General features: G+C 41.1%; 1 long non-coding RNA gene across 2 annotated transcripts; it reads left to right on the top strand.

Annotated features, from left to right (window-relative positions):
• Window positions 1-1,140: 1,140 nt before the first annotated feature.
• LOC135298200 (uncharacterized) lies at window positions 1,141-15,763 on the top strand. Of its 2 annotated transcripts, XR_010360209.1 has the most exons (5): window positions 1,141-1,460; window positions 3,650-3,706; window positions 10,397-10,454; window positions 10,961-11,084; window positions 15,232-15,763. It is a non-coding gene; the product is annotated as an uncharacterized LOC135298200 (long non-coding RNA). The 2 variants fall into 2 exon arrangements; XR_010360208.1 differs by lacking the exons at window positions 3,650-3,706; window positions 10,397-10,454 and having other exon boundaries at window positions 10,963-11,084.
• The last annotated feature ends 10,492 nt before the right edge of the window (window positions 15,764-26,255 follow it).

Raw genomic sequence — 26,255 nt, forward strand, 5'->3', positions numbered from 1 at the left:
GATTCTGAGTTGCTGTTCCACAGCCTGTACCATCACCTTCCAGTGTCTGACACTGCAGTGAGTGTCTTCAGAAACCACATCTTTCTACTGCTGAAGTAGTGTGCAAAGACAGCAAAGGAACTGCTGATTCTAGGAACCAAATCTAGCAGTCCTTACTTAGGTCACCTCCAGATCCTCCAATTCTGTTCCTTAAATGCCCACAGCACCCTCAACCCTGGAAATAACCGCAGGTTATTTTTTTATGCCCTCAGATTTCTCTCTCCAGGTTTTTTCTCTACTCTGACATGAACTTTCTGTGATGTTTCATGCCCATACCATACTGTGGTGGTAAAACTGCACTGACCATTCAATGACTAACCTGTAACTGAAGAATAATTTTTACATTTCTGTTAAATTTGACTTGTATTCCCAATACAAGTCAAAATACAAAAAAATGCTGCAAGTCCAGATATAATTGATGGGTAATAAAGTACCACAGCCCCCTTGTAGTAGTAATCTGTATTCTCTGCTGATAGCCATATTTCCCAGAAGCTCAGGATCCCACCATGGTGGGGAGATCTAACTTTTTAGGTAACATAGTAGTTGCCCAAAATTATATTTCTAATCTCAAAAAAGAGCAAGCAGGTAGAAGAGAAAAAGCAGATGAAGGCATAGAGGGGCTGTAATTGTAAATGTGGATTCAAAGCCAGTAGCTGCCACTACACTGAAGTGCTCAATGTGCATTACACAGAGCTGAGAGGGACGTTGAAGGTGGTGTTTATGAAACAAGAGTTGATTCCTCTTGTAAAAGGTAGTCTGGGAAGACAAAGCATCAGCACAGCAATCGGATTTTGGCAGGCTGGTCTTTTGATAGGAGAAAGATCACAACAGGAGAGGGGAGCTGAGGCATGGAGAGCTTTCAGAGAAAAAACAGAAATGAGGCTCCATTTCCCTCACTGTTTAATCTTCTCCCCAAATGCCCTGCATGCCACATCAGCTGAGCATACTTTTCTCTCCAGCCTATCTCACCACCACCATCCTATATGCTAAGGAAAAGGTGTGCTCCTGGTTTTACATTCAATCCCTTAATGATTTACTCATTCAACCTCTACAAATGAAAGCTGTTTCCCTCCTTATGCATCACTGCCATACTCAGTATTTTTTACTACCAGTAGCAATTTTCCTTGTGGAGGTGACACCTCTTCCTACACTTGTACTTGGGAGGTTTTTCCTTCCAGGCCTGAAGAGGCAGGCTGGGAGGGCTGAAACCTTGCTCGTCTCAGAAACAGGTTGTTAAGAGCAGTGTGGAGATTACAGGGCTGTAAGGAGCTGTGCCAAAGCAACCACCAGCAGCTGTGGTTAATGGGGGATGTAGTGTCCATGAGAGACCCTGAGCAAGTCCTGTGGCTGGGTGCTCAGTGCAGGAGGAGTTTTGGAGTGATCTCATCCCTGTCCTGGGACTGTCTGCATCAGGAATACAGGTAAGGCTGCAAGAATTGCACTTGGTCTTGGTGGTGGTGGTGGTGGTGGTGGTGTCAGGGATGATGATGTGAATTCTTCATGCAGGATCTGGTAAAATCCATCCTTTGCTGGGAAAGATGACTTAATTTAGGAATTTATCAGTAGAATTCAGTGCTCCCTTGTAAAAATCCTGATGTCAGGTATTTCCTTGCTACTGCATATAGTTAGTCTACATGAGCATTCAGGATTTCTAATGCTTTCTAATATAATAAGTATGAGGGTTCAGGGCTGCCTGTAACACAACTGTTTCTTGTAGAAACCTTAGGCTTCTGTTTTGGAGGATCTTGTTCAAGCATCAACTGTGTGCATGTTTCAAAAAAAAAAATTCTAGTTATCATTGCTACATACAAGCTTTTGAGAGCTCTGTGGTAGGATAAAATATGGTAAAAATAAGGCAAGTTAATTGTTACATCATGAAATTAATTTACTGATATGTAGTAAAGAAATCTGACATGGTACTAAAAAACTTGAATGTGTGAAGGCTTTACTACACATACAGACTTCTGTCTCTCACCTTGGTTACAGGCAACTGTCTTCCCATTTCACCTCACTATGTTGACACATAGGGTTATTTTTAACTATTATTTTTATCTGAAAAGTGAAATTAAGAGAAGCTAGTGAAGACTGAATTGCATTTCAAGAAACAGACCTTGTTGTAAAGTAAGAAGTTCTTGACTTCTGGTTTGCTATATAACTTGGGTGAATTCCTATGTGTGTTTTGGATCAGACTGAGCCCTATAAGTCAGTCTGTTTTGTATGATTTCAGTTGTAAAGGGGAAAAAGCTATGATCTGGGATCTCATAAAATCATCCTATTCTTGCCCCTTTCTCATGGAGATGATGAGAAAGCAGAGGAAGGAGCGGTTGGTGAGGTTAGAAGCAAAGACAATTGGGATGGGCAGGGCTGTGTTTCATCATAACTGTGTGGAAAAAAAAAACATTTATTACCCATGGGTCTCTGTCTCTTTGAAGGATTGAGATTTAATTAATGAACAAAGGTTCATTTTTGTTTGGTTTATCCTTAGTTTAACAGCAAAGGTTTCCCTTTTGTAAGAGGAGGTGCAATGTTTGGTTGTGCCTCTGTGGTTATCCTCACAGTGGGTGTAGCACCTGTGGTAGATTGCCCTGAAGCACTTGCAGTGAGGAAATACTAAATTACTAAAACTTGGGCTTGCTCTTGCTATAGGAGGTCACTTGTGTAGGAATCCATATGTCACAGTGACCCAGGAAATTTGTGCAGTACTGTCACTAGGCAGGGACACAGAAGCCATCTGAACTCCTTCCAAACCTGGCCAAGGCCAGCATTTCTGTTACACTGGGGAACTGTGCAGAGCACTGGTGGGAGGGCTTCTAGAACTGGGTGAAGCTGGCTTATTCCAGCTGCAAAAGTGCCTGTGAAACTGCAGTCTGTGAGAGAGGGTTTACATTCACATGCCCTGAGCCGTGGAGAGTTTATGGATGCAGCCTCTCTCACAGTTGCACCACCCTCTCCAAGTTTAACTTCCTACCAAAATGCAGCAGGAGAGTGAGAATTTAAAAGGCAAACAACTTAGATTTCTTTGCCTTGGTCTATGCCTATGTAAATGTTCATCTTACCATTCTTTCTAAATCAATTCTGTGCATTCTCAAGCTCATGAAACATAATTAACTGAAAGAAAGGAAGGTATGGCTCAGCAGTAGCATTTACTAAATGTCAGTAAACATTCTAGCTGTGTGTCTTTGTCACTGAGACAGCCCTTGAGACTATCTTTTGGAAGAATGATATAACAACCTCTTATTCCTTGAAGGACCCTTTCTGTTCTTTAGTTAAGTTTTTTTTTTTTCTCTTTAGTGATTGAGTGACTTGGGTTGTTGGTTTTTTGTTTGTGTCATCTCAAATTCTTTATTCTTTTAAGACTTAGAACATTACAGTCCCCTAGGGCAAGGCTTCTCCAACTTATTTGGGAAGAAAACTCTGCAGACATCCTTATTTCAAATGCAAACTAAATGCTGACTGCATTTTGAATATTGCTTATATTTGCTCGACTTTATGGGTTTTGGTTGCTTTGCTGAGAGGCTTGTGAGTTGTCTTTTCCTTGTTTCATCTTTTATTCAGTCCTTTGCTTTATATTCTACCTCTTTTTATTTCCTTTATTTCCTTTCTTTTTTAGGCAGCCTAGTTTTGCTCTTGCATTTTTCCGCACTTTCCAAACATCAAAATGTAAAAAGTAAGTTAAAACTCCAAACTGCTTTCTCAGTGATTTTTGGGCCACTTGATGATGGACTTCTTTTATTTTCTCATCTATCTTGGTCTCAAGTCACATGACTCTATCTCTGAGTAAGGGCAAGGGTGTCTTCTTTGTAGAGTGAAACACTCCTGAAACCAGGAAGCTCGTATGTGGTGATTGGAGCTGTAAGGAGAACATTCCTTAATCATCTATTTGAACCATTGGTTTGTCACTTGCAGCCTTCATTTTGGTATGTACACCCTTTTCTGAACCAGGGCTCCTTCATCCCTCTCTCCCCACCTTTGTCCATTGTTTGATGAATTAAAAAAAATATTGGGAGGTCAAGTAGAGAGTGAATTCAGAGACAGGAAGATCTTAATGTTTGCCTTTATTGCACCTTTGTGTGGTTCTGGAAAATAGGACTGGAGTGGCATCAGAGGGCAGGGGGACTTGGTGGGGCCTTGGGGCTCTGAGGGGGGACAGTTTTGGTCTGTCTTCTCTACTGGGAGGCAGGAGAGGTCTTGATGGGAATAACTGAGAGCTTTATAACCAAGAACTTACCTACATATCCTCCTTTTCTTGTCTGGCATTTGACATCATTTAGGGCTGGGTGGCAGCGAGTCAGAGGCCAAAGGTACAAGCTGTGGAAAGAGGCTGGTCATACCTTTCCTAGAGATAGCTTGTTTATCCTCCCATTTACTTTCTGGTCCCATTTTACTGGTACAGAGTTGAATTATGGTGGCTGAGCCAACCAATGAATACTCCCACAATAAAGCCAGACCTTTCTGATTGTCTCTTTTTAAATTGAGTAATTTCTCACTTGGCTGAATGCACAACTGCACAGGCAAATGGACCACCATAATGTGAATGAGAGCACCAAAGGGCAAATGAAAAAGTGAGGAAAAGAGACAAGAGGCTGCTAGAGCTGGTATCCCCTCTAAGAGACATGCCTGTCAAAGCTGAACGCCAAAGTGTGATCACAGCGGAGCAGTGTGTGTCATGCTAGAAACTCACAAAGTGTGTCTCTTGAATGTCTGCAAAGGCATCTGTCCTCCTTTGTCAAGGCTTGTTAGCGTGCTTTGTCCAGAACATGAGATTTTTATCTTCATTTTGAAGGCAAAAATGGTTTTTACAGCTGCAAAATGTCACTGCCCTCTCAGAAATGTAGCCCTACTGGGTAAGAGAGTGATTTCTTCTAGTAACTCCTCATTTTAGGACTAGCCAAGGTGCAAGGAAGATAAGGAACACAATTCCGTAACAATGGCACTTGGCTGCTGTGTGTTCTAATGTCCACCTTCAGTAATTTTTACGTGCAATCCAAATATGTGCCAGGTATTTTGGTAGCGACAGCTCAGTACAGAGGGCATTCAGCTCTGAACAGATACACTCTTGTTCAATGGGATCTCTCTAGCAAATCCAGGCTCTAGGAAGTGCTATGTGTTGGGGTATATCCATAATCCTACCAATCACAAGGTATGGTATCCTGGTTGAGGTCAAATTTGGGAGGAAACTTCCAAAGGGGTCCCTCTAGAAAGCAGATTCAAGTGGCCCCTCCCACAACTGCTTTGTGAAAATTTCCTTGGAGAAAAGTGGAAAAAATCTGTTTGTTTAACAATAAAAGTATTCACAAGCATTAAAAAATTAATAATATTAAACAATAAAACCACTTGCTGTTCTGAAGAGATGGCAAATTCAGCAAGTCCTTTCCATGGGGTGTAGCTCAGCTTGCTCATTCTCTTATCAGTCCCTCCGGCACTGGAAAACATGGTGTCCCAGGCCCTGGTGGGCACAGGTGTGACCTCCTGATGTTTTTCTGGGTTTTCCGTCCAGGGCAGGTTTGAACAGTTCCAAGAAAAAGAAAAACCACAGTCCAGGGAACTTCTCTGCCTCAGCTAGCTAAAAACTAACTAAAAGCAAAGGAGAGCTCTCTCCCACTGTCCACTGCAGACAACACAGAAGGAATGCAGGGGAGCAAGTGCAGTTTCTGATAACAAACTGTGCACTGCTTCTCTCCCCTTTGCTCTTGGAACCAGTCTTAAATGTGCAGAACTTAATATCCAGCACAGACAGAACAGATAGCTGGGATACAAGCATCATAAAGTCACCCTAGGACATGTGGTAAACTAAAGCTAGAGCTGTACAGAAATCTGGCCATCCATTGAGATGAGATTCCTCTTACAATATGGTCTGTGATGGAAGAAGTGGTGGGAGTGATTGTGATCTATTTTTAGTAGTTGAGAGTTAGGAATACTCTCAAATAAAGTGACGAAAACCAGTTTCTTTGCATCCCTGGGTTTCAGGGATCAAACAGGCATCTCATCCTACCAAGGAGAAAGCCCTGGATGTCTCCTGACAGGTGTTGCATGTTAAAATTCTGCCACCAAAACAACAATGGAAACAGGACTCTGTAGTTAAACCATTTGAATGGCAAGCTGTAGGGTCCATCCCTTTACTCAACAATCTGAATTTCTTTTAGAGTTTTGCATTGCTGTAGTAGGGCAAGGTGGTTGGGCTGGGCATCTGAGAGGATGAAAAGCAGAACCAGGGAAGCTGGGGCCAGATGAGAGAGATGCCTGGTTTCTTCTGACCTGAGGCTGCTGCAGAACAGTATCTCTTGGGTGCCTAAGGAGAGGGTTGGGGGAAAACCTGCAATCTGTCTTCCCTTCTTTTTACACATGATAATCACTAACAGACCAAGAACGTCTTTTTCAGGTAAAGTATACGTCACTTTTAAGGAAATGAAATTTATTTTCCTCTGGAGTCCTGACAATCTTTGTCTTGCACCGCGAAAGTAAAAAATACAGGACTTGGTCTGTGCTCTGCTAAACTCATAGGGCACATGAATGTGCTCCCCAAAATGAGGAAAGCCCTTTCCCTTCAGTGGTAGAAATACAAATAGCCTGTACCTGAGAGATTCACAAGCGAGTAATAATTTGTCTTCTAGTGACTAGTAGGTGCTTGGCTTCCACTGAAGCCAGTTTGAAACACCTCCTGGAAATGGTGTTCTACTGATTTCTGTGAAATATTTAGAAAGAGGTATTTTTGACAAGAGGCCTGGGATCATAAATGTCATCTGAAGTAGTTCCTAGAAATTTTTGATGGGAACTAAACATGCTGCAGGGACACTCACGTCCCTCACCAGGATTCCATCCAAACTCTTCACTGAGCAGTGTTGTAATTGCAATATATAAAAAGGTTGATTTAATAGCTTTCATAGTTATAGAGCCAATTGGCCTTTTAAATGGGTCTTTTTAAAATGTTTAAATATGTTTTTAGTTATTGCTGACTTAGCAACATAAAGTTATGCGACTCTGCAAACTTGCATTTTTTACAAATTAAAAAAAAAAAAGGCGCAACCCAAACTAGATCCTTTGCCAGCTGGGTATGGATCTGTGTTAGTAAACAATGGAAAGTAAACAGCAAATCACATAATGTTATATTTGTGGGTTTGTCTCTGTTGCTGTCTGCAGCCAACTACCTTTGATTCAGGAGATAAGAGTACATGTAGTTCATGGGTGCTTACAGTAAATAATGTGACATTTGGGAATGCGATATTGCAGGCAGTGCATCATTTCAACATAATCCTTACCAGTGTTTGCTCCAGAGTACTTTTAGGATGCAGTAGCCTGTTCTGGCTATGTCTTAATCCTCCAGAAGGTAGAAGACATAGCTTCATGTTTTGAGTTCTAGATCACACAGAAGAGGAGGGGTTAAACCCAAGTTTCCTGTACCCCAGCAGAGCACTCCTTTAACCCTAGTTAATTTGAAGTCTGAATGTTTCCATTTTTCATGGAAAGGCAATCTGTTTAGACACATAACTTCAAAGGAGAGAGTTTTAGGGATTTAGGCATAGGATTTTTTAGTTCTTCTTTTTTTTTAATTATGATTATCTGTATGAAGAATGGGACATAAATCTAGAAGATGGTTCTTAGCTGCAGTTCTGGAATATGTGAAGGAATAACAGGCAAGGTGTGAATGTCCACATTCATCCCTGCTTACAGCTGTGATTTAACTTTTCTAGACCCTTTCAGAATTGTCTACATTATGGGGTGATGTTGCCTGCAGATGCTGGAGTCTTGATAATAGAGATGGGGAGAGATAAATGCAACCTGACAGTACAGAGCTTTGTTTTCCTAGGCTTGGTAAACTTTGTTTAGAACAATTATGGGTCCAAAACAACTGTCTTTTCCTGTTGCTATTTACCTGATGCAGTTATTTCCAGCTCTATAAATCATTCAAAAGACTGGTCTGTTCAAATTTTTGAGCACTGATCACCCATCTTTATTCAAAATGAGAGAACAAGTCAACAAATAGGCTCTTGTGCATTCCCACACAAAGGTCTCAAATCAGGAAAGACAGAGTGCCTACAGGTGAAAGAAAGAAGCAGAGTTCCACAGTGAGATAGCTGACATGAAATCTTTCTTCCCATTCCTGAGGCTATTTGACTCATAATAACTTTTTTCCTACCTGTCCCTCCCTCCCTTATGCAACTGGAGCACTGTGGGGCTGCCCTTGACTGTTTGCCTTCCTTGCCACCCTTTCTGGCAAAAAGTTGCCATCCTATTTCTCCCACACACCCCCAAGAAAACCTGTTTTAAAGCTATCAACTGAAGTGTTTGTTACAGAAACTTCAATAGCATTATAAGTTAGTCCTTCAGTCTCAGTTTTTCTTGATTTATTACCAGCCCTTGGATAAGCGTGCCCACTTGGATCTTTAATTCAATTTGTGCATTTAAAATAATAATCTTCTAGATGGAGGCTGCAAGAATACATTCACATTAAGTCTAGAATGGCCTCTCTGCAAAGAAAGCATGTGGGATCATGGCCAGCGTTGCCTGCAGGTAACCCCACGACCTAGTGTGTGTCTCAGAACTTTATGCTCTCCAGCCTTGATTTGCAGATTGCTACTGCCAGCCCCTTCCTTGCAGCCTTGGGTATTTAGAATTTCTAGGAGTTGTTTTGCCTTTGTCTAGGAGATGGAGCCCTCTGGTTACAGTTACTCTCTTTGTATAAGTACCTGTAGATTGTAATCAAGTTAACTTTTGACCTTTTCTTTGATACCTTAAATCCCCAAATCACATTCACTGTGAGGCCTTGTGTCAGTTTTGTGCCATTCCTATAAACAACTTTTTTTTTCTTCTTTTTTTTTCTTTTTTCCTTTTTTTTTTTTTTTTTTTGATGGGAAGAGCAAATGGTCAAACTTTTAATAAAAGGAGCTCCCATGTACTAACTGGTATTTCTAATATGCAAGTACCATGGCCTTTTCCGTATTAATGTGTAGGTGTTGGTTTATGGAGGTAGTTAAACATTAATATTCCTGTTTCTGTTCTCAGTTCTGTTTACAAACTGAGAAACTGGACCTGAGCAGTCAGATATCTCATTCAGGGTCACGCTGGGATGCAGTGATCCCTGCTCCCACTCTGCTGGATGTCCATGGCAGTGCTACTGCCCACATCTGAACCTGGACACTTCTTCCACAATGGCTTTGAGACAGTAGCTCCTCCCATTATATGAATGAATGTGCATTCCTTCATTAGAAAAGCACTAAAAATTTGTGAGAATGTTGTTAAAGCTAAGAAATCTGACATGTCAAAGAAAAAAGTCACTATTAAGACAGGTTATAAATGTTAACATTTTCATACTTTAGTGGAGTATCTCAAGTCAGAGCATATGCTTCAATTTTATCTCTCTACAAATACTCCTTGCCTCATCAAGCCTGCAGACAACAGCAAAGGTAGAAGTTGCCAAAAATAGAGATGTGGTCAAATATGTTAAGGCAAATTCAGCTTGCAATTGAAAAGTGAGCGTTACTTTCTCCCTTCAAAGTTACCCTAAAAGGAGATTTTGCTTCTGAAATATTCCCTGTAATTAACATCTAGGTTGGGCTCCTGTCATCAAACTGAGGAAAACCAGATGATCTGATATATACAAGTGGATGGGGGATTTTGCTTTTAACAGACATATCTAAATAGCTCTCATTAGACACAGGTATAACTGATGCACCAACACACAGATTATTATTGAGACACCAAAAATGTGAAGCAATGTCTAACTCGGAATAGACTTCAGAGAAGCTTGAAAATCTAGTTGGCAATGTCTAGAAGGAATACAAATTTTCTTACCAGGTTATGACCTTGCAAATTCCTTTATAGGGCTTGTTCTTTGTTAATATCACTGAGGTTGAGATTATTGCATTTCAATGCATCTAAATTCCTTTCCTTTGTTTGCCCCTGGAATGTGTGTTCTTAGTCATTTAGCTATTGAAGTCTTGGGTGCCTTTTTGTCTCTAACCTGTCCTGGAACATTACTGTCTCCATGGCAGAAGAGGATAGGTATGGCTGATAATATTATCTATTTAACACTTTCTTCAAATAATGTCTCCTGAGTAGGAGGAACAGGCAGGCTAGAGCCTGCTCTTGGGTAACTTTGTAAACTTCTATGACAGTATTTCAGGCCTTTGGAATCACTAAGGGGCAGGAGGGAAGATTACTATTTTCTTAGTTCAAAGGGCTCCAAAATGGGTAATCCAGTTTATCAGAAATTTGGATCATTCTCTGATCAAGTAGGTTGTGCTTTGGCAGAAGTAAACACAGTTTATAAAGGCCAGTTTGTCTAATCAAGAAGCACGAGGATAGTCAGAACAGGCCCAATTTAGCCAAACAATAGTAGTAACACTACATTTTTTTTTAGGGTCTTATCATTGATGTTAGAGGGAGGTAAACTGAAAGACAGCTGAGAATTTTACTTGGTATGTGTTTATAGCTTTTGGGTCCCAGTAAAACAAATTTATCAATCTGTGCTGTAATACTCACAATCAGTCTGATACATCAGATATTTGATTCAAGCTACCAGAACTATTCCAATTAATGGGACAGGGGAACCCCAAATATGTCCTTTCCTTCATTAACAACTCACAAAATACAGGAAGGATAATCTCATCACTTCAAGGGAAATAGTTCAATATTCTCTCATAGTTGTCTCCTATTTTGTCACTACTAGGACTAGAATCACTAGGATTTGAGTAAAGTTGGGTTTGTTATTAACCAAAGCTTATGTAAGATATTATTGCATGTGTTTCTATTTTTGCAGTTATTTGGGTTCTGTTGATTTTTCATGAGCAAAGTGCTGCCTATGTGAGAGTGCTCGTACAAAGAAACTGTAATTAGCACTGGTCTGGTGACAAACTGAAATTCACAAAGAGGATGTGCCAGCCTGTGCTCCCTGCAACCAAAGGGTGATGCCTTTCTTTTTCAGAGGGATCTGGAGGTCGGGCCATAGGGGTTGGATATTAGCATGCATATGACACCGCAGACTGGAACTGGAAAATGCCATGAGTGGCAGGGTGCTGCTGCTATAGCTGGGAGCAAGACCCATCAAGGTGGGTGCTATCCCAAACTCAGGAGTACCAGATTCCGGGTAGGATCTATGCAAGGCCCAGGGCAGGGCTCCTCTCACAGACCAGCAGCAGAGCACCTCAAAAAATTGCATGTGCAGAGGAAGCAGGGCTGGGTGTGCAGCTCTTTTGCAGTCCTGTCATATGAGGCTGGCTGGACGGCAAAGCAACCATGTCCTGGCTGGGTGCTGGACCAGCTCTGAACCTTTCCAAGAGGTTACAGGAATTCTCTGGAACAGAGCCAGACTGCGTGATCCTGGTGGTGCTGCCTCCGTTGCATGTTGCATGCAGAATTGTGCCCTTGTGCAACGTGTGCTGGGTGTGGGATTGATGAAATACTACTCTGTGCAAGCAGGTGTCAGTTTGTCCTTTCACAGTTTCCCAGTACCGCCACTAGTCTGCCGATTTCCCCTCTCACCCCCTCCCTTTTTTGGGGTTTTTCTGGGGGAAGTTTTTAGGAGAGGACAGACAGGACTAAGGGAATAAAGATGCCAGAACGGGCACAAATGGGAATTTTCTTAGAACAGACATTCGTAGCCCTTCTGTGAATGATGGAACACGGAGAATACCTCCTGGATTTTTTTTCCTGCCCACCTCTAACCTGCATGATGGCAGAGAACTCCCTGTGCTCTGTGCTGGCACGCTGCACCACAGCCCTGCTCCCCTGCAGCCCGGCCTGCCCCACTGCCCCAAACGTGATGCTGCAGCGTGCAGCTCACTCACTGCTGGCACGTGGGGCTGGGGAGCTGCAAAGTAAGCTGGGACACTGCCTTGTGACGTGGGAGGGGGACAGTGCCCCAGACCTACACAGTCACCACAGTGCCTGTCATTTAAAAGGATAGCCAAAGTCCCTGGGCTGCTGTGAGTCGAATGCACAACACACTTAAGTGTGCCATGCTCATGTGCAGCCTGTCAGGGGAAAGAGCCTTTTTAGTGTTTGGGCTTTGCCTGAACCACAAATATGCAGAACTACCTTAAACCCTTCAGTCTCTGCTGTGTTTTATCCCACATCAGGGGAAGCAGAGAGATACAAATGGGACCTGCGGCTCCTGTGTGGCTCCTGTGTGGAAATGCACGTTATGGAGAGGGATCCCACTATCTCTGATCCACTTGCCTGGGGGCATCTGGCTGCCTGGCTGGTGCTGACACTAAGTACAGCCCTGGGGAGGCATCCTGAGCCAGGCACAGCACTTGGGGCTCCTCACCTGTCACCCCGAGGGCAGCTCACTCTGGTGTCTCCAGCTGTCCCTAGAAGCCAGCCCAGGGTGAGATAGTGCCCTTAGAAACCTGGATGTTTTGCTGACTGAGGCCCAATCTTGCTTTCAAATCTTGTACCTGTCCTCAGGGTTGAAAATCTTGTGGGGCACGGCAGCACCCTGGAGTTCCTGTGAAGTCTGAAGTACGTGGGGCTGTTTTTGAGAGCTGCCAGAGCATGTAACAGCTGTCTCTGGCATGAAACTACAGCAAAAAATGCAACTTATCTGTGCCAGTGACACAAAAAAGTATGTGCTGTGTCTCCCAGGTTTTGTCGTTCACAGAGGGAGAGTTAGGAATATGGGGTGTATCTTTGGCTGTTCCAGGGAGCCCCAGAGCTTGGAGCTGTGGCTATGGAGCACCATTACTTCCCCATGGCATCTGGTAGATTAGTGTGTGAGCACCTCAGGAGAAAGGCTGGCATCTTGAGGAGGGGAAAATGGGTCTGTTGCATGAGAGTTGGTGTCTTTGACTTATCTTAGTCAGAGACATAAACAGCTGAAGGAAATAGGTGAGTTGATGTATGTGTTGTTGCTAAAGAGCATTCAAAATGAAAAATTTGTCTGCTTTTCCCAGGAAAGGGCAGGAGGGAGGGATCTGCTTTGCGTCCTTCTTCTCTATTCTGCCATAATTAAAAAAAAAAAAAAACAAACCAAAACAACTAACAACCGTTTCCCCCTATAAACAAACTAAAAAACCCAAACCAAAAAAAACCAACCCCCATATAAAAATAACTCCCAGGACTTTTATTGTCTTTTAATACTGCTTTGCCAAGCTGGATAAAAATCAGTCAAGACCCAAAGCTATTTCAGATGGGGGACTGAGACTTTAGGTGCTTTTTAGGGTCATAGATGATAATTCAAGTTGGATGGGGCTTCACTGGATCATCCACTCCAAATGACTAATGGAAGCAGGGTCAAGTATTCCAGCTTATTAAATGAGGCTATATAAAAACAAAACCAAAGCAAAAAAAATCCTGCAGTAAGTCCTGCAGTAACAACTGAAGGCTAGAGAGTAACTATATGTGTGTGTGTGTGTGTGTGTCTGTCTGTCTGTCTGTTTTCCACAAGCCATGTTTTCCACAGAGCAACAATTCTTTGGGCTTTTGTTACCAGTTGCACTTGCACAGCTCGCACCCTGACCTCCCTCTTTGGAGCAGAGAGGGATGGGTTGGATCTAAACATGCAAATGGCCTGGCCCAACTCTCACTCTTACCTAGACAGTAGAGTCATGGCAGGACCATACTTCCTGAAGTCCTGGTTGGAATGGGCAAAATCCTAGTGCAGATTGCCTGGCAGAGCAGCACCATCCATAGGGAAAGTGCAGAAAGCTGCAGAAAGCAAACCCTGGCCCTTCCATACCTCTCAAATCTTAGGAAAGATGACAGGGATTTTTCTGGAATGAATACAAGCAGGACTATGGAGAAAAAATTTGGAAAATTAGATTTGTTTTTCCAAAAGCATGGAAATCAAGGTGGCTTTCTATTAACATCTGTCTTGCTTTTGCCTTCAAAGAAAGCAAGCCTTTTAACATTTTCCTATGGTGCTGTGAATCCAAACACAACAGCGACAAGCTGGTTCATGGGAACCGGAAACTGAGACGGGCTAGAAAACAACATCCTCAGGGGGAAAAAAAAGAATGCTGCTTTCAGGGCTGCTTCTTTTTTATTTTTATTGCTATCGGAAACAAGTGACCTACTGCAGCCAAGTAGGCCTGGGGCTAAAATAAAAGGACCTTCAGAAGGCAACCAAAATACACAGACCAAATTATGTACTCAACATGAGCATAATTGCTACTGTGCGGTCCTTTTCCCTACCAGTTCCTATAATTTTAATTTCTAAGAGAAAACAACTGTAACTGGAAAGTTTCTGTGCCTCAGATATGGTTCCCAAAGGAGAAAAAAAAATTGAGCAAAAGAGAAAATAGACAAGGACATGAAGTTTAGGGGTAGACAGAAAAACTGGAGCAAGTTTTAATATAAAATGGTTCTCACCAATACAAATGGAAGGATGTAGAAAATAAACATTACTGTATTTGTGTGCCATTAAGTTGACAGACAACAACGTTTAGACCACAATTAGGCCTTGTTTTAACCTAGAATAAGATGCAGGAATTGGATTGCCAGTTTTCAGTGAGGCATAGGTCTAAGAGTTGGAAAATACAACATTGACATCGTTGTTGTCTGTTGCTCCTGCCAATGTGTGACTCTCCTACGAGACACAAATCCAGTAATGTGTGCTAACATAATTAAATGTAAGAACAAATAAAAGTGGTTGATTGCTTCAGCATGTTTTACAGACATAGGAAAAGCAAAAACAAAAATTACAGGTTCTCCTCTCCCCTGCATTTGTCTCCTCTTTCTATGAACCCAAAAAGTTTCAGATGCTGACAGTGTGATCGATATGCTGACAGCTGTATTTCAATCTTAAATTACATAGATTTGCAACTGAATTTATACATGCAGAAAGGTTTTCCCTTATCAGTCATGGCAAACCTTTTTGTTTTTCCTAGGAGGAAGAGCCTTCTGCATAAACTAGTGAATCAAAATTTAGGGAAGCATTTCGATGCTTAAAATAATCAAGGTGCTGTTATTTTAAAAGCATAGGAAGGGAGATGCTTTAGACTTTTAATTTGGAGAACCAAGAAGTTTGTCTTTTTAGTTTGCTAATTGTGCTGAGCTAATCACATCAATCTGTGTGATTCCAGTAAATAACCCACATCAGATCTGGTTGCTAGTATCTCCTAGTCTGGACTGATATGCATCTGCTTTCCTGGCTAGTTATTTCACGGAATCACTTTTTAATGGGGTATACTTTTCCCTGCCGGTTTACTCTCTGGTGATTAATTTTATCCCATGGTTTGATTTGTATTTCTGTAGATACCTTAATGTTTTGGACTTTAGATGAAGACTCTCAAAAATTCCCAGGACTGTCTCCCACTGCTGCTGGAGACTGCTCAATGGGACTACATATGTTTAGCTCTTGTGAAGAAGTCTCAGTCAGTTCCTGCAACCACATTATTGTTTTGAAGCTCTTGCCCAAAGTCCTTCATGTTTGTTTACATCTTTCTGAAGTTCAAATGAAAACATTGCTGGATTGTCACTGGCCTTGCAAAGAAGTAATTTTTGCCCTTTCTGAATGCAGACTTCTAAAGACTAATCTTGTTGATTGTGTTGTTCTCTTGTTGTAGTGCCTCATCTCACTGCATGGGATAAATTAGCTCTTGCTGGAATTAAATTTAAATGACACATCTTTGCAACAAGGATAAAACAGGACCAGCTCTGAATTTCACACTTCCATGTTACTGTGTTTTAACTAACACTTATCAAATTATTTTCCTTCCAAACTTTGTGTATAGCTAATGTTTTCCCAGGTTTGTTTCCATTTAACATTGTTCTTATTCCTAACCCTTTTCTGGCTCTCTTCTGTTCAACATACAATCTGTGAATGATGATTAAGATGCCATTCAAACCTGTTTTCAATATAATTTAAAAAAAAAAAAAACTGATGAAAATTTGGTCTTAGCTTCATCCCTTTTCTGGAAACACATTATGATATTGCCATTGATCCCAAAGGAGTATTCAAGCAGATCCTTACAGTATTGCTCAGCTTAAGTATCAATTAAAGGTCTTGATCTTCATTGATTTACAGAGGCTTGGAGTTCTACAAGGACAGGAGTCCTGTTATATTGTTCTTCTCCTGCTCAAACTGAACTACATGAAGTAATTTAGTTAGGATGGAATAATTATACAACTATTGACAAACTTCCCTGTGATCTCCATTCTCCACAATCTAGTTGAATACCTCCTAATCTCAGGTATGTGACCTCAATGTTTAAAGAGAGATGCATTATTAAAGAAGTGTGAAAGTGAATTTAGCTGTTAAATATCATACAGTAAATGGCTAAAAGTGAACTTTTTTTACTGTGTTTTCAGTTAATTCTTACACTTGACCTGCTGAGAGAGAGTACCTTAAGGTTTTTTCACCTACTCTCAGTTCACTCGTTCAGACTCTTCTGTATAGAAGCACATTCAGATTTTTGGGTTTTATGAGAATCTGTTTGATGATGAGAGTGTCCAAGGTGGAAAATGCTTTAGGACCAGGAATGAATGCAATACAAAGAAATGAAGGTAGGAGGTAAATTTGCAGGTGATGGTGGAAGAGCTGCATTACTGCTTGCCAGCAGGCAGAGTGTACTGAGGTACCAGCAAGGGTGCAGCAAGCTTTCTCAAGCCTTTTTATAGTCTTAGAGACAGCCCATCTATAGCACCCATTAGCAGAAGATCCCATTAGGAAACTCCCAAAATGTTTATTCTACTACATTGTAATGCAGATTTTTTGTGGTAAGATCACTTTTATTTCCCTTACTTTGAATTTCAAAAGCTTATCAACAACCCTCCTCCTTTTCAGTCTCAGGATTTATGTACAAGAAAACACCTTTTCTATTTTAGTGTGCCTGGTGGAATAGTGCTGTGCCCTTTGACAAGGCTGCTGCTCTTGCACTGTTCCTCTGGCTCGAAGTGTGCTTGAATAGATGTTACATCGCCAGAGCTGCCTGTCAAGGCAAAGGGCATCTGTCCCCTGATCCCCTGCCCCTTTTGGGAGAGGCATGGGGCAGAGCATGGAGCTGGTGGTGCCAGCAATTCCAGACAAATGCTGGAAAAGCAGCTAGCTAGCATGGGATCAGCTTGTAGCTGATGTATGGTAATATAGATTGAGATCAGGAATGGTGTCGTTTTCCCCTCAGAGACAAGGGAATTTGTTGCGGTGCCTGTGGCTACTCCCATGCCCTAAACGCTGATCCCATTGCTAGAGAGCCACTGAAGTTTATTTCTCCAGTGGTTTTATAAGCTAACCACACCCGCTGCTGGTTTCTACAGTACCAATTTACAAGACTGACTGGTTTGGATGAGGAAACCCACATTTCCTGAGGTATCCCAGGGAGCTCAAAAGCCAAGATCTTAAGAAAATTAACAGAAGTGGTGATTTTTTTTTTTCCAGCATTCAACTTTAGAGAAGGCTGTTTGTTTCTCTTTCTGTGGAGAAGGCAGCTGCAGATGCAGGCTCTCAAGCATCAGGAACTTCTGGTATTGCTCTTGTTGCAATCGTTGGAATTGCTAGCCAATTGTTGGGTTTTAGTCTTGATCCCACAATATCTTTCTGCCCTAGGAGTAATCAAACTATAGTCCTTGAGTGCCTTTGCTTGGGTAGGTAGAATAAGCAGATGCATCCATTTTAACCACAAAGGAGAAGAGGTCTGTCTCCCTCCTCTGCACCAGCTGCAGGCTGCTTGGACTCTCTGAGATGAGTCAGCCTTAATATTAGCACAAATTTATGTACTTTACACGCTCTTTCCCTCAGATTGCTTCCTTCTGGGTGAATCACAGAATGCTTGGGGTTGGAAGTGGCCTAAAGATCATCTAATCCCAAGGGCCACCTTCCACTAGACCAGGTTGCTTAAAGCCCCATCCAACCTGGCCTTGAATACTCCCAGGGATGGGGCATCCACTGCTTCTCTGGGCAAGCTGCTCCAGTGCCCCATCACCCTCATGGTAAAAAATTATTTCCTAATATCTAATCTATATTTATTCTCTTTTGGTTTGAAGCCATTCCCCTTGTCCTGTTGCTATGTTTCCTTGTAAAAAGTTCCTCTCCAGCTCTCTTGTAGGCCCCTTTAGGTACTGGAAGGTGCTATAAGGTCTTCCCAAAACCTGCTCTTCTCCAGGCTGAACAGCCCCAAGCTCTCTCAGACTGTCATCATAGGAAAGCTAAAGTGGCTGATAGGAATAGTTTAACATAAGAGAGGGATGGGTGTGGGAAGCTGGATGGAGACAATACTTTTCACCTGTGATGAACAGTTAGATCAGCACATTTGGCCCCCTGAAGCTGCAGTATTCTCCCTGCTGCAAGGCCTTACTGCTTGGGGCATCTCTTGTAACTGGAGAGGGAGGCCAGGAGGAAGAGGCTAGTCCACACCAGCCTCAGTCCCTTTGGACCTTCAGTCACCTGCTGAAGCTCTCCTGTGCTGTCCCTGCAGTTTTCCTGAAGTGCTAGAAAGTGTTACAAAAGTTATGCTTGGGAAAATATGGAAGATGGACACCTTTTTTAAAAAAAAAACACACTTGAGAGAATGTTTAACTCAAAGTTCCTAGAATTCAGTTCTTTTTCCAAAATTACCTATGACTGTCCTGAGAGAATTAGTTTACCACATAATTTTTAATAAAAAGGATTAAAGAAAAAAAAAAAGGCAGGTTGTAAGGAATTGCTGGCATAATTCTAAATAGAATTTTTGCAGAATAATTACACTTAAATGCTATGTACTCAAGGAACTGAAAATATAACTTTTAGGCCCAATAATGTGCTTTGAAATATTAAAGTAATATTGCAAATTAGTTACCCTAGACAAGATTCAGTCTAGGGTAGTGCAAGGCTAAGGCTATATATGTGGAAGTTGCAGAATCAACCCACGTAAAATGTACAGCTGGAAACCTACGTTAGTACAGCAGCATATCCAATCAATTTTATGGCACATATTTAGCAAATGCTGAAGCATGTGATTCTCCTGCATAATGACTGCATCCCACCTAGCTGAGGTCCCTGGGAGCTCTCTTCATCTCTCTGGAAGTTCTTTTGGGCATCTTGCAGGGAAAAAATACAGTAAGGTGTGTTCCATACTTGAAGAGTCCATAGCCTGACATTGGTGACATGCTCATAAAGAATTGAGAAGGAAAGACATGGAAAAGGATAAAGAGTCACTATGAAATGATGTGCAGCCTGGGCACACTCACAGTTTGATGATTTATTCTCAATCCTGTAACTTGCAGCAATCCACCCACTCACTGCTTCCAAAGTTCCAGAGGCTTCAGCAGTTTCCACAGTAGGCGGTCAGTGTGACATATTTTTCAGCAAAAGATTTTTGAAAGTAACAGCAGTGATGATAATTGCTGTTGGTACCTCAGCCATTGCATTTCTTACCTTATAGTTTCCTTTAAAAATTATCTCCTAATCCTTTCCAGGGCTTCATCCTGCCAACTAGCTTCTACATTCATCTTAGAAGATCTCAGGGTATGCACTTTTTAAAATTTGAAATGCTCTTCTTAAATGTAGATATTTTCATGTCCCACCTCCTAGCAAGTACACTCTCTCACACAGGAGCAAGTGAGGAAAGCTTTTCACTCCAATGAATCTTTAGTGTGTTTTTCTGGCAGAAAGGGAAGCTGTTGGCCTGTGAAAGGATGTCATGTGGTTGTGAAGCATTCAGGGCACTGGTAGTTTCAGCTGCATACACGACTTGACACAGAATCCAAGATCTTAGAATTCTGGTGCTACTGTTTATATGGTTAACTACCCTTATAAAAATATTATTATTGAAAATAATAATAATTATTATTGAAAGAGAGCTGAATATGCCATTTTGTGTTGCTACCTCTTTAAAATAAAGACTGTTTTTTCTTTGCCTGAAAGTATTTCTTTTTAAATAAAGGTCATGAATCAGAGCAAGATTTTCTTAAAACCAGAGATATAAGAGAATGGGAAATTACTTCTCCCAGTAATGAAAAAACAGGTAATTTCTTACCATTTCCCGTTGCTTAAGAAATATCTTCACAGAAATGAATTGGAAATTAAGGATCCAGCCAAGTGCAAGCACTGAAGTGCACACTTGTGTTCAAGCAGGAGTCATTATGGGAATTGCTCATGTACTTAAGATGGAACATTGTGCTTTATGCTGCAGAGCAAAGTGAGCCTGCCTTTCTAAAATCAAGACTATACTTATTTTCATTATTAATTTCTTGTGTTGTTTTTTTCTTCTCTTATAATGTTGCTGAAATGAAATAGCTGCTTATGAACCTGATTGAACTAGCACAGCTGTATGTTCTGATGCAGAGACATACACAAGCTCCTGTGTGCAGATGACCCTGAATCTTCTTGTGAAAATGAGAAGTAGGTCTACCCAAAATGTAACCTTGACCCCAAATGCTCCATATATTGCCCCTTACTTGCTTTATTCATGGAGGGATAAAGAAGGTATTACCTCTTCATGTCTGGCTAATGATCTGGCTAAAAGTGAATATAGACCCCACAACAGGAATGCAAAGGACTGAGATGTTGCTGGGATATGCTCAGGAGCAAACCTCCTCTGTGGCTGCCCCACCAAGGTCTCACCGGTCCAATAGGGCTCTGCCAATGGGGTTCACGTGTGCTCCCTGAAAAGCAGCAAAACCTCCTTGCTGGGTTGAGATTTAGGGCCTCCTGGAAAGCATGGAAGCTGATGGCAGCTCTTCCATCTCAAAAGTAGTATGAAGTGTGCTGGTTTGCCTTGCTGCTGGTGTTAAGGGGCCTAAGGAAGGACCTCTCTCTTTGCTGAGAAATGTGGGTGGTGTTGGGATGGACAGAACTCTGGCCCTTTTCATTCCTTGCACTTTTTTACATGCATATCCTTTTTTCTGTTATTTCTGCTGTGTGCAATGATAGGTACTTCCAAAGAGGCAAAAGGGCTTGTTTTCTTGTGGATGTGATGCTTTAAGTTGCAGCTTTCCTATTTTCTAGATTCTGTACTGCACTAACATATAACCCTGAACTTACTTAGGGAGATCTGTTCACAGTTTAGTTAGACAAAATAATCCTTTTCCAGCCTGAGAACCAAGGACAGTGTTGCAGCTTTGAGCCCAAAAAGTATAAACAATGGCAAATTGAGGCGAGCAATCTGGGAGGATGGGACTGCATAACCTGAAGCTGTAATTGGACAGTTAACCCCAATATGTAAATAAACCAAAACTTACAAAAGTGTGAAAACTCATGACTTGTGGTCCATCTTGGGTGTAGCCTCTGCCAGCTCTTGTACTGCCCAAGGTGTATCCTTTGGAGGCCTTTTTAATAAATACCTACTTTATTCCTTTAACACTGTCTAGCCTCTGTTCTAGGTAGCCTCTCAAGGCATCAGTTGAAGGAGAGACACCCCAACTTAAAAATCCCTGTGTGGTGTGGTACAAATGGTTAACAGCAGCCAAAACTCTTATCTAGTCACAAACATATTGGTTACCCCACATCAGAACTATCAAACCTCTTCTTCTGCCAGCCCCACTCCACAGATCTTCTTTATTGCCCAATAGTCCATCTCTTAAACTGTTGATGAATGTCATGTCATAACCCGTTAACTAACATTTTTAAAAGTAATAATTTAAAAAACTCATAGATTTCTTGAGTCTTTTGATCTGCGGTGGGTATGTGTCCTAAAGAGACATTCCTATGACAAATGTGGTTGTATTAAAGATTCTTTAAAAAGTTTAATTGGCAATTTTTCCATGCATTAAGGTTTGAGGACAAAGCGAATCAAATCTTGGTTATTTGCAGAGGAAGGATTCATGACACAGAAGACAACAATTCTAGGATTCTTGTCGAAGAATGTGGGTGCACTTCTTATTTCTGTAAGGGTGTTGTCTTTTTATTCTTTGCCATGTGTTCACATGATTCAAACAAAACAACAGCAATGAAAGGCAACCAAACAAAAAAAAAACCTCACAATCAACCTTTTATTGTATCAGTGTAGTTGTAAGAACTCTCATATTTTGGTGTTCTTGGAGTTAGTTGATATAAATTACTACTGGTGGGAATAAGACTTTAAATCTTTTTTAAACAAGAGAGGCATCTGTCTCTAAGGATCTGGGTTCACAGATCGTGTACACAGAAGGCAAAGATGTGAGCACTGAGAGACTCCTGTCCATCCACAGGCCTCAATCCACAGAAGTGTCAGTGTCTCTTTTCCATAGCCTCAGCCAAAATACCCCAAGCTTTGGGGTAAACTATAGAAGCTACCAAATCTGATGGTCTTCTGCCTGAAGTATCTTTGTGTGAATCTGTGCTAACACTTTAGCCTTGTGCATTTTGGAAAGCAGAAAATTTGGCATTTCGGCAGCAGGCAGACTGTCTGGTTTAATGTGCCTCTCTAGTACATTGCAATGGGTTTTTTTTTTTGGAATTGCTACAAGCAAGCCAAGGTTTATATGTCTAATAAACACAAATGAAGCATGACATCAAACACAGGGCAAAATAAAATTATTGGTATATAAAATAAATAAATAATATTGAGGCATACTTGTGGGATTTCCATTGCTTTCTTGGGTTACATATCAAATTTAAAAAGCATAGGTTTAGATTAGATATTAGGAAGAAATTCTTCACTGTGATGGTGATGAGGTACAGGAATGGATTGCTTGGAGAAGTTGTGGATGCCCTATCCCTGGGGGTGTTTGAGGTAAGGTTGGATAGGGCTTTGAGTAACCTGGTCTAGTGGAAGGTGCATTTTGGAAAGCACCCCATGGCAGGGGTGTTGGAACAAGATGATCTTTAAGCTCCCTTACAACCCAAACCATCCTACGACACCACAAACTGGTGAAAACCATGGTATCTGTTCAAAGAGGTGTGGAGGAAGAAGATGTATATCTGTAGTGCACTCTTACTTACTGAGCTAGAAGTATTTATGTTGAATTCTTCCATGGCAGGAAATTCTGACCCATTGTAAATGAATTGAGTTCCTTTATTGTGAGGTTGCTGACTTTAAAGGAGGCACCTGATCTACAGCAATTGAGTAGCAGCATGCATCCAGCCTTCCTCTGCCAGGTGCTGGCAAAGGAGACTATGCAAATAAATAAAGAAAATATCTTCTTACACTGTAGCCATATGCACTGGACACATAATTTAATTTGCACCTTTGTGTTAATGCTTTACATGAACAAAGGTTTAGTCTGTATTGCTATTGGAAGCCATTGCTTTTAGACAGAGCCTCTGCATTTATAGTATTTATAAAGTTGGAAATAAAGTGTTATAATGGAATTAATCCATATCTCTGTCAGAATTTCTCATAGTAATAAAAATCTTGTGCAAAACTGTACCTGCTAACGGAGCATACAGACTAGTACTGTCTGTATGATCCATCAAACAGGCAGCATTCCCCTGCTGCCTGCTTGTGGAATTTGTGTTCCTGCAGTGTAGTACTTAGGTTTGATCTAATTCCCACTGCAGTCAACAAGAATGTTCTGACCTATTATTTTCATTTGATAAGTGGTTAAAGCTGCATTCCCTTAGTCTTACCATGATAACTGGCTGATTGTGTAAGGAAACAAACTCGGAGGTAATAATAAATTAGAAAAGTTGAAAGAACAAAGGATTATTGTGATAAAGCATCCGTTTAAATTTTTTTCCCATCTAGTTGGGCTTTTGTGACCTAAATTAAGTTAGATTTTTAAAAAGGTGATAGAGATCATTTTAGAAGCTGAGGATTATAAGACAAGTTGCAGAGACTGAGGGCCAGTTCCTCAGGCAGAGTAGCTACTGTAAAGTCTCTGAAGATTTCACCTGTTGCATCTTAACATTAGCTATGCTGATGACATGTAAGCATGGGTAACTCTGTATAAATCTATTTTTTCCCTTATGTTGAATGGGAGGATGTGTGTGACAGATGTGCAACATGAAGCATATTAATGCAATGTAAAAGTTGACAGGAAATAGTTAATAATTCATGAGTTCTGCAAACTGTGGTACCAAGTATTTAGATGCCTGTTTGTTTCAGTGCCTAAAAGACAGTACCAAAATGTACTGTAAACAAGAGATAACCTTCCATGAGACACCTGTGTTAAACTCCTGAGAATTTTTCTTATTACCAAAAGTATTAAAAATAATATTCCAAGTGACAATCTGTCCTTCTAGGAAAATGCCAAATAATAGTCACCCTGTTCCTAATAACCATTCTCCTTCCACACACACCCCCCCGCCTTTTTTTTTTTTTTTTTTTTAACTGGTTAAAAAATACTTCCTGGTGCAGTTGGAGAACTTGGCAGGCAGTCTGCATTTCAATTGAGCACAACTGCTGCCTTTTCTTCCCTTGGATTCTCCTCTCAGCCCAGCTGTAGAAGCTTCCTCCCTCCGCTGGCTCTGCTCCTTGTGCATCCAGGACCAGGTGGAGTCTGGGGCTGTGGTTATTTACACCAAAGCTTTAATGCTCTTCTTCCAGCAAAATGTTATGGAATTTTTGCTTTCCAGACCTCAAGTCTTTTCCATTTGAGAAGAGAAACGTTTATTAAGAGACAGTAATAATTATTAAGACATTAATAATATAAAGGCCCGAAATACACTGAATCTAAAAAGAAATAATAAATTATAGCCTGAATGGAAACCAGAACATGCCACATTACAATTGTACAGAGAGATGTGCTCCCTGCTGTGCTGGCTGGTAATTGATTAGTCATAGCTAGAAAATCATCATTGGGAGTTTTGTGGCAAAGGAACTCTGAAACCAGTTGTGAAGTCTCAAAGGCTGGTGTTCTATCACCAGGAGGCAAGGTCCCCTCCGTGGTGTTGACATTACACCTACGTAAATAAGTCCACTGACACATGCTGCTTTCCTTGGAAACCCGTTTTTTAGTATTGCATTCTAAGGAAGAGTAAGTAACAAAGTAGGCAAGCACCTGACTGACAGCCTTAGCAAAGCAAACCAGGCAATTTCCACTTGGTTATTCCTGGGTTGTTATAATTTCAAGGTTAAGTTATCTCATGCGGTTACTTCTAGCATTATTCTCTCTTTGAAATTTGCCTTCCTGCCCACTCCAACACACACAACAGATTACCTGGTAGGGCTGCAAAGAACACTGACAGATCCTCCTGTCTGTGTTTACAGTTCTCCACCACACAGCTGCCTTGAAGAGAAGCTAGAAGTTGTTAAGCACCTATTTCCACATGCATAAAAAAGCACAAAAGAGCATAGCTCTTCTGATGCTCCAGCACCAGTTCAGTGCCTCAGAAACATCTTCTTCTTCTTCTTTTAACAGCCTCCAAACAATTGTGCATTTCATGTAGTAAAAATAAGCTGAATTATATTTACATTATTTGTAGATTCCATAGGTCTGTAACCCAAAACATTCTCTCCATAAATTGCTGCTTGGAGAACAACAGGGGGAAAGGCTTCTTTCAACCTAATTGCTTGCTTTCAGAAAAACACAGGTGGACAGTTTTTGCCAGTAAGTGTGTGAAGAGCCATGATAATTGATTCAATTGCCCTGAAGTGTATTAGGGCTCCCTTCTTGTTTTTTATTTTGCTGTTTATTGGAATTTTTTTCTTGTCTTTCTTCTCTGCTGTTTTTTTCCTGATCTGTGATATTTTACTTGCATTGTCTTTGCAAGTTTTCCTCTGGAACAGTCAGGTTTAGAAATCTGTTTTAATGAAAGCTGAGGTTTTAAATGACTTCTAAAGCAGAAATTATCAACAGTAATGATAGGAACACTAGAACTAAACATTTCAGAGTTCTTGACTTCATAGTGGCATAGACAGAAAGACACCTCCTGACTCACCTAAACTACTATTTGTTACTGAATATGAATGTCATAAAATCTTTTTGAAAACACACCAAGTGATATATGTAAACTGTTTAGATGCTTCTTGACAATTCCTTTTGCTACACAGCTATTTATGTGGTTACTCCATCAGGGACTGAGCTTCCAGGTGGGTACCTACCACTAGGGAGAAGAGATGATGCATGTTTGAAAATGCATGTTCTGTAATTCCTCTTTGATTATAAGATTAATAGAGGGGAAAAAAGTTCATTTTAACTCTATTATATTCACACAAGCTTGTAAGCAGTGCTCTATACACCTCTTGCCAATCTAATATTGCTGAATCTCTGCCTTCCCATGCCAGCTGCAGTGGAAAAGCCAGGACCAAAGGCAGCACCTCAAGAAAGGATCCACAGCTCACTCCTCCTATTAGTGATTACTAAAATCTAAGTCTCATAGAATTATAGAATTATTCAGGTTGGAAAGGACCATTATGACTGAGTCCAGCCATAAATCTAACACTGCCAAGTCCACCAGTAAACCCTGTCCCCAGCTGCCACATCTGAATAATTTTCAAATA

Source organism: Passer domesticus, chromosome 3 (genome assembly GCF_036417665.1).
Source record: "Passer domesticus isolate bPasDom1 chromosome 3, bPasDom1.hap1, whole genome shotgun sequence".
Lineage (NCBI taxonomy): Eukaryota > Metazoa > Chordata > Aves > Passeriformes > Passeridae > Passer > Passer domesticus.